Raw genomic sequence first — 8,944 nt, forward strand, 5'->3', positions numbered from 1 at the left:
TATTTATTTATTTTTGGCTGAGTTGGGTCTTCATTGCTGCACGCGGGTTTTCTCTAGTTGTGGCGAGCGGGGGTTACTCCTCGATGCTGTGCAAGGGCTTCTCATTGCAGTGGCTTCTCTTGTTGTGGATCATGAGCTCTAGGTTCGTGGGCTTCAGTATTTGTGGCTCACAGGCTCTAGAGCGCAGGCTCAGTAGTTGTGGCGCACCGGCTTAGTTGCTCCGTGGCATCTGGGATCTTCTCAGACCAGGGCTCGAATCCATTGGCAGGCAGATTCTTAACCACTGCGCCAGCAGGGAAGTCCTTTGAGGGGTTTTCATAGGAACCCTCAAATTACACAGGCGGCGGCATTAATCCCCATGGTTCTAAGTCTGACATCCTCCTCTTTTCACACATGCCTATATAAGGTTACAGAAAGGGGCATTTCAAAAATGTATGAGAGGGACTTCCCTGGTGGTGCAGTGGTTAAGAATCCACCTGTCAATGCTGGGGACATGGGTTCAAGCCCTAGTCCGGGAAGATCCCACATGCCTTGGGGCAACTATGCCTTGGGGCAACTAAGCCCTGTGCGCTCTAGAGCCCGCGAGCCAAAACTACTGAGCCCGCATGCCACAACTACTGAAGCCTGCGCGCCTAGAGCCCATGCTCCGCAACAAGAGAAGCCACCGTAATGAGAAGCCCGTGCACCGCAACGAAGAGTAGCCCCTGCTCGCCGCAACTAGAGAAAGCCTGCATGCAGCAACGAAGACCCAACGCAGCCAAAAATAAATTTTTTTAAAAAAATGTATGAGAAAATGCAAATCAAGAGCACAATGATAAACAAATGTACCTCATATTGTTAGGAAAAATTACTCTGACAATACTGAATGTGAAAGAATAGCTATATCATTGGGATTGTTTATCTACTGCTGATGCGGTATAATTGTGACACTTGGGAAAATACATTGGTATTATATTGGGTAGCTGAGCAGCCATATACCTTACTATCTAGCAATTCCACTCCTAGGGTTGTAACCAGGAGAAATTCCTGCACGTTTTACCTAAAGACATGAAAAAAGTTCATATCATTTCTAGGTTGTAATTAAAAACAACAACAACAAAAAACCTGGAAATAGCCAGGGTGCTAAAAAAAAAATTGTAAAAGATTTAGAAAATATGGGCAAAAATAAAGAAAAATCATAATTACATTGTCTTCAGTATTTTTCCTATGTATAAATACAATTTAATGGGATAATACTACACATAGTTTTAGGTCCTGTCCTTCTGAGTTCACATATGAGTTGATATTAAGCTGGAATGCACAGTACAAACATTTCAGTTACTAAAATATTGAAATATTTCCATAGTGGTTGGAAATAGTTGCTACCCCGAGGCTTCCATATGCCCCTCTTGAATTTGGTGTGGCTCCACCCGAGAACTTACTCAGACTCCCTCACATTTCAGAAACTAGAGGAATGTGTCCGACACTGCCAGAGGGTTCCAGAACTCTACTGCAGCACAAATACATTAGTACTTGTGCCGTACCAGTAGCATTTGTGCCATACTATACTTCTACCATGCCATGTAGGATTTTAAAATTTAAAAAATGTTTATAATGTCCATGCTGTGGTCATGCCATAATTTATTCAATTTTTCCCTTATTTATTAACAATTTTTAAATATTTTTATTTTGTAAATATTACCGTGATAAACATCTTTGTTTCATTGCTTCTTTGGGAGATTGTGACTAGGTCACACAAGGATGAACAATGCTGAAGCCCTTGGTATATGCTTTCTAACCTTGGTGATGCTATTTAAATATGGCACTGGGTTGACTTGAAAAGAAACTTATATAACAAAGGAACCTCAAAGGCTAAAAGATCCTGAAAATGTGAGACTCCCGAATGAGGGTTTTCCTGACATAGATACAGCACTTTAACCTTTAAAAAGAACTTTCTCATTATATATTGTTTCATCTCATACTCAAAACAATTCTGTAGAAGATATTACCATTGGTAATGTGTTCCAAACGTATCAGTTAATAATCTATATAGCTGAGATTAAAACAGGCCTTGTGAATGAATGCATGTGCACTCTCCTTATTCCACAGCTTTCAACTTGATATAATATTGTATATATATATGTGGATCAATACTAACCCTTTTTAAATGAATGTTGCCGAAGTTTTACTCTCATACTTGTGCTTAAGTTTGATATTACCGAAAAAAAGCCACTAAGAACAAGTTCTGACTTTAACCAGATAATGGCCTTACCATCCTTAAAGTCAGATGACTTTTCTTCCATACACATAAATAATTTCCAAGTGCTGATGAGTTTAGACAAAATGTCACGGATAATTTTCACCTCTAATATAATAAAAGTGATTGTGTTACTCCTGCTCAGCACTGGAATAAAAATTGCAGTGCTCCAGGAAAGGAAAGTATGATAACAGATCTAACGATTCTAGTAGAGAGGATGTATGTCCCCAGAGTTATTTTTTCACTTTGAGCAGAACTTTCATTTGGGCTCATCCTTCTATTCTGCCTCAACTGTACAAACTGGCATCCTTTCATAGCCAAAGCCCGTTTTCCTAGCACTGAAAATATTCCTGCTAGAAACTAATATATTTTTTTGTTTGTTTCTTTGATGGGAATTTGATACGGCCCGTGACAATTCTGCCATGACAACAAATTTGATTCCATCCTGTTCTGTAATGTCAGTTTGGTTGCAAGCATACCACCTCATGCACTCCCAGCATGCAGCATCTCTCTGTTATTTCAGTCTGCTGCAGGATCAGAGAACACTGTGGTGTGTCTGTAATTCATGTTTATTTTTAGGGTTATATGGCTTTCATTAGAAATCACAAATCTATCTTAACCCAGTTTAGACTTGTGTTCTGACAAAAAAATGTTCTTTGTCAGGAGAGTTTTCAGTGAGCAGGCTTTGAAAAATAGTTGAAGGAATTATTCTTGGGGAGATATGATGATGGTAGAATATGTTCATCTGCATCCCTCTTGTAAGATTATAAGAGTCCTTCTAGGTAGTTAATTCATGCCACCAAACAATATCAGGTGAGGGTTTCATTAAAGATAGAGATTATAAAGTGAATCTGATAAATAAACCACAGTTCCATAAAGCAAGATGAAGAGATATTTGAAAGAAAGCATGTTTGAAGAGGGAGGAACTAGCACTTATTAAGTGCCTACCAGGTTCCAAGCGCTTTCTACAGCATAAGTAGATATTGTTACCATCCCCATTTTAAAGTTAACAAAACTGAGCAAATAAAGAGCAGAGCCAATGTGTGAATCCAAGTCTGTTTAAATTCCAAAACCATTTATTTTTTCAGCCTTGAGAACTGTAGTGCACCTGTTGAATGACAGTGTGATCTATCTCTTAGTGATAGATTGCCTTAATGCTCCCAAATTTTCACCACTTCCTGTACAACCACCCTTTGCCATGTAGCTCCCAGTTTTTTACTACTTCCTGCATATACACCCTCTGCCAGGTAACTTTATAGGGCCCTCTCACTATAGATGGAGAGTAAACTCTACATCTCAAGTCTGGTCTCAGCCATGTGACTTGCTTTGGCCCATGGGATATTACTAGACATAATGCAAGCAGGCACTTTAAAGCATTTGCAAGATTGGGTTTGCCTTCTTGTACCTCTGCTAGAACCATGAGAAAGACTCACTGGTCCAGAGGGAGGATGAGAAAAACATGAAACAAATCCACCCAGCCTGGATCAGCTGAACCCAGCAAACTGCAGACACATAAGTAAATGTAGCCAAGACAAGCAGAACCACCCAGTCATACTCTGCCTAACTCAGCCACCCTCAGCCAACCTATAGACCTGTGAAAATAAATCCCATTGTTTTAAACCACTGAGCTTTGGGGTGATTTGTTACACAGCAGTTTTGTGGCAATAGCTGACTAATCTACCCCCCAAAACTGTCCCAACATAGCACAGGAATTGGGTTGTATTTTTCTTTTTAATCCTGCAGGTTGCAAAACCTACAAAAGAGTGAATGTTGCTTCTATGCACAATGAAGGAAAATCCTTCAGTCAAACAATTATTCCTAGAAATATTCCCTAAGAGTTCTTAAAATATTAAAATGTTAGCCACACTACACAGTTAAGCAATTATGAAATAATAAGTATCAAGATCAGCAGTCGTTTGACTTCACAGAATATAATCAACATTCCAGGGATAAGGGTGATGTGTTTCTAAGAGACACTGGCCAGCTATGACTCTGAAAGCAGGGGTTATGTAAAAATTTCAACCTATGAAAATCACACTTTAAATACAATAACTGTAGGGAAAGTTTAACTAGTTTTTATCTTTTATTCCTACAGTTTCATAGAGTCTCTCTTCCTCCAAAGAACTTACTTAATGTAAGTAAGAGAAAAATGACTTTATGTAAGAGAAAAATGACTTTATGTAAGAGAAAAATGACTATGTGAAGATAAACAGATTAGTTATATTTTCTCTTTTTGCTTATTATTGCCCCTTATACTAACACCCAGGGCATGCTTTTATTTTGCATATTCTTTAGTGTCTGAAGGCCACTTATTCGGATAAGACTTTTTACCCATGATTTGAGACTCAACTCCAATTTTTGCTCTTTAATAAAGAGTTCCATAGATTGTTCTCTTTCTAGCCTAATGACTTGCCAACTAGCCAAAAATAATCTCTGTCCCAGAGTTCTCCCCTGGAAATTTATTTGCATTTTTTTTAGTAGTTTTTTGATACCTTCCAGTTGGATTTTGAGGTATTTTTGTGCATTTTGACCCATCTGCAATACAACAGGTCATAAATTGAATCGCCTCCAAACACCAGAAGGGTAATGATGAGTAAAGAGAGTTGACAAATGGCAATTCAGGGTGGTGGAGTTCCTGGCTATCTGAAAGAGCACATCTCTTCTGAAGGGTGGAAGCTATACTCGGGTCCACTTAATTTTTGCCAATAGGGAAATATAGGCTCAGAAGAAAAATCTATCAAATTTAAGATTTGAGAATCCAGATTTTTCTATAAATTTGTCCACTTTTATGTGAAAATCACCGACTTTAAATGTTGTGGTAGAGATTTCATTATGGTTCTGAATTACACACCCACTGCCTTGTGGTGTAGTGTAATTCCTATCCCCACTGAGGAAGGGCTTGGCCATGTGGCTTGCTCCAATTAGTGATCATTGTATTCCATGTCTAACCAGAGCTGTAAACATGCCACTGTAGCCCCTGATCTTAAAATGAAAGACACATGGAAGAAACCCCTGACCTGCCACCTAAAGCAGAACCACCCCAGCTGACCTGCAGACTCAGGAGCAGGAAACATAGATGTTTGCGGTTGCACGTCCATGAGATTTCCAGGTTGTATTCTACCCAACATTATTGTACCTGAAATATCACTGAAACATTTGGCCATAAATTTAAAGAAGACAAAAAGCTTCTCCTTTAATACTCAAGCACCAACCCTAGCTCTCTTTGTGTATCTTTTGTTTTGAGGGAAACACTAAGGGATTTCCGAAGAATATGCCACTCGGAAATGTAGCTTATTAGCTTCCTGGCATCACAGTTATGACTTTTAGGCCTGCTCTATTAATATACCAATTAATCTTTACACCAGGCTAGCTCTCTACCAAAAAAGCTGTGTAGTCCATATGAATAGAAAATAGCTCAGGGATGTGTCTGTCCCAAGCCATACTCTCTGCTTCTTTCATGGAAGTCTTGTTGAGCTGCCAAAATGATAATAGACCTCATCAAGAGCATCCCAACAGTCAGTGCTCAGCAGAAATTGAACAGGAGGATGCTGGGAAATTACCACTGCTGTGCCAAGATGCTGGGTGTAAATTAAAAGAAGCAGGTTTTTCCTGAAGGAGAGTAAGGTCCAAAATAAAGTAGCACTTCTGGATTATACATGAGCCAGGATATTTTAGTGAACTATGGTTTCTATTTTTAGGGTTTCCATTCTGAACCCTAATTTTTTTCTTATTTTCTTATTAATACTATTAATATCTTATGGCTATTGCTCTCACAAAACCTCACTCAGTCCCCTGCCTCCTGGGCTAATTGCTCCCTTTCTACACTGCTGCCTCCTCCATGACACCCATAAATATCAATTAAGTCCATCTTGTTTAATGTATCATTTAAAGCTTGTGTTTCCTTATTTATTTTCATTTTGGATGATCTCTCCATTGGTGAAAGTGGGATGTTAAAGTCCCCTACTATTATTGTGCTACTGTCAATTTCCCCTTTTATGGCTGTTAGCATTTGCCTTATATATTGAGGTGCTCCGCTGCTGGGTGCATTAATATTTACAATTGTTATATCTTCTTCTTGGATTGATCCCTTGATCATTATGTAGTGTCCTTCTTTGTCTTTTGCAATAGTCTTTATTTTAAAGTCTATTTTTTTCTGATATGAGAATTGCTACTCCACATTTCTTTTTTTCTTTTTTTTTTAAGCAGAGGTCTTCTTAGAGGCCCATATGATTTAAATTTATTTATTTATTTATTTATGGCTGTGTTGGGTCTTCATTTCTGTGCGAGGGCTTTCTCTAGTTGTGGCAAGCGGGGGCCACTCTTCATCGCGGTGTGCGGGCCTCTCACTATCGCGGCCTTTGTTGTTGCAGAGCACAGGCTCCAGACGTGCAGGCTCAGTAATTGTGGCTCACGGGCCCAGCTGCTCCACGGCATGTGGGATCTTCCCAGACCAGGGCTCGAACTCGTGTCCCCTGCATTAGCAGGTAGACTCTCAACAACTGCGCCACCAGTGAAGCCCTCCACCTTTCTTCTGATTTCCATTTGCATGGAATATCTTTTTCCATCCCCTCACTTTCAATCTGTATGTGTCTCTAGGTCTGAAGTGGGTCTCTTGTAGACAGCAAATATATGGGTCTTGTTTTTGTGTCCATTCAGCCAGTCTATGTCTTTTGGTGGGAACATTTAATCCATTTACATTTAAGGTAATTATCAATATCTATGTTCCTATTACCATTTTCTTAATTGTTTTATGTTTGTTATTGTAAGTCTTCCCTTCTCTTATGTTTCCTGCCTAGAGAAATTCCTTTAGCATTTGTTGTAGAGCTGGTTTGGTGATGCTGAATTCTCTTAACTCTTGTTTCTCTGTAAAGTTTTTAATTTCTCCATCGAATTTGAATGAGATCCTTTCTGGGTAGAGTAATCTTCTTTGTAGGTTTTTCCCTTCCATCACTTTAAATATGTCCTGCCACTCCCTCCTGGCTTGCAAAGTTTCTGCTGAAAGGTCAGTTGTTAACCTTATGGGGATTCCCTTGTATGTTATCTGTTGCTTTTCCCTTGCTGCTTTTAATATTTTTTCTTTGTACTTACTTTTTGATAGTTTGATTAATGTGTGTCTTGGCCTGTTTCTCCTTGAATTTATCCTGTATGGGACTCTCTGTGCTTCCTAGACTTGATTGACTATTTCCTTACCCATATTAGGGAAGTTTTCAACTATAATCTCTTCAAATATTTTCTCAGTCCCCTTTTTTTCTCTTCTTCTTCTGGGACCCCTATAATTCAGATGTTGGTGCGTTTAATGTTGTCCCAGAGGTCTCTGAGATTCTCCTCAGTTCTATTCATTCTTTTCTTTATTCTGCTCTGTGGTAGTTATTTCCACTATTTTATCTTCCAGGTCATTTATCTGTTCTTCTGTCTCAGTTATTCTGCTATTGATTCCTTCTAGAGAATTTTTAATTTCACTTATTGTGTTGCTCATCATTGTTTGTTTTCTCTTTAGTTCTTCTAGGTCTCTGTTATATGTTTCTTGTATTTTCTCCATTCTATATCCAAAATTTTGGATCATCTCTACTATCATTACTCTGAATTCTTTTTCAGGTAGACTGCCTATTTCCTCTTCATTTGTTTGGTCTGGTGGGTTTTTACCTTGCTCCTTCATCTGCTGCATATTTCTCTGTCTTCTCATTTTGCTTAACTTACTGTGTTTGGGGTCTCCTTTTCACAGGCTGCAGGTTCATAGTTCCCGTTGTTTTTGGTGTCTGCTCCTAGTGGGTAAGATTGGTTCAGTGGATTGTGTAGGCTTCCTTTTGGAGGGGACTGGTGCCTGTTTTTCCTGTAGATGAGGCTGGATCTTGTCTTTCTCGTGCGCAGAACTATGTCTGGTGATGTGTTTTGGGGTGTCTGTAAACTTATTATGATTTTAGGCAGCCTCTCTGCTAATGGGTGGGATTGTTTTCCTGTCTTGCTAGTTATTTGGCATGGGGGTCCAGCACTGTAGCTTGCTGGTCATTGAGTGGAGTTGGGTCTTAGCATTAAGATGAGATCTCTGGGAGAGCTTTCACCGTTTGATAGTACATGGGGCTGTGTGGTCTCTGGTGGACCAATGTCCCAAACTCCACTCTCCCACCTCAGAGGCTCAGGCCTGACACCTGGCCGGAGCACCAAGACCCTGTCAGCCACACAGCTCAGAAGAAAGGGGAGAAAAAAAGAAAGAAAGAAAGAAAGAAAGAAAGAAAGAATAAAATAAAGTTATTAAAATGGAAAAAATTATAAAAATTTTAAAAAGTAATTAAAAAAAGAAAGAGAGAAAGAAAGAAGAGAGCAACCAAACCAAAAAACAAATCCACCAATGATAACAGGCACTAAAAACTATACTAAAAAAAAAAAAAAAGGACAGGGCCCTAGGATGAATGGCAAAAGCAAAGCTATACACTCAAAATCACAGAAAGAAGCATACACATACACACTCACAAAAAGAGAAAAAGGAAAAATATATATAAAAAGGAAGAGAGCAACCAAATCAATAAACAAATCTACCAATGATAATAAGCTCTAAATTCTAAACTCAGATAAACATAAAACCAGAAACAAATTAGATGCAGAAAGCAAACCCCAAGTCTACAGTTGCTCCCAAAGTCCGCCACCTCAGTTTTGGGATGATTCGTTGTCTAGTCATGTATTCCAGAGATGCAGGGTACATCAAGTCGATTG

This window comes from Orcinus orca, chromosome 3, assembly GCF_937001465.1.
Source record: "Orcinus orca chromosome 3, mOrcOrc1.1, whole genome shotgun sequence".
Classification (NCBI taxonomy): domain Eukaryota; kingdom Metazoa; phylum Chordata; class Mammalia; order Artiodactyla; family Delphinidae; genus Orcinus; species Orcinus orca.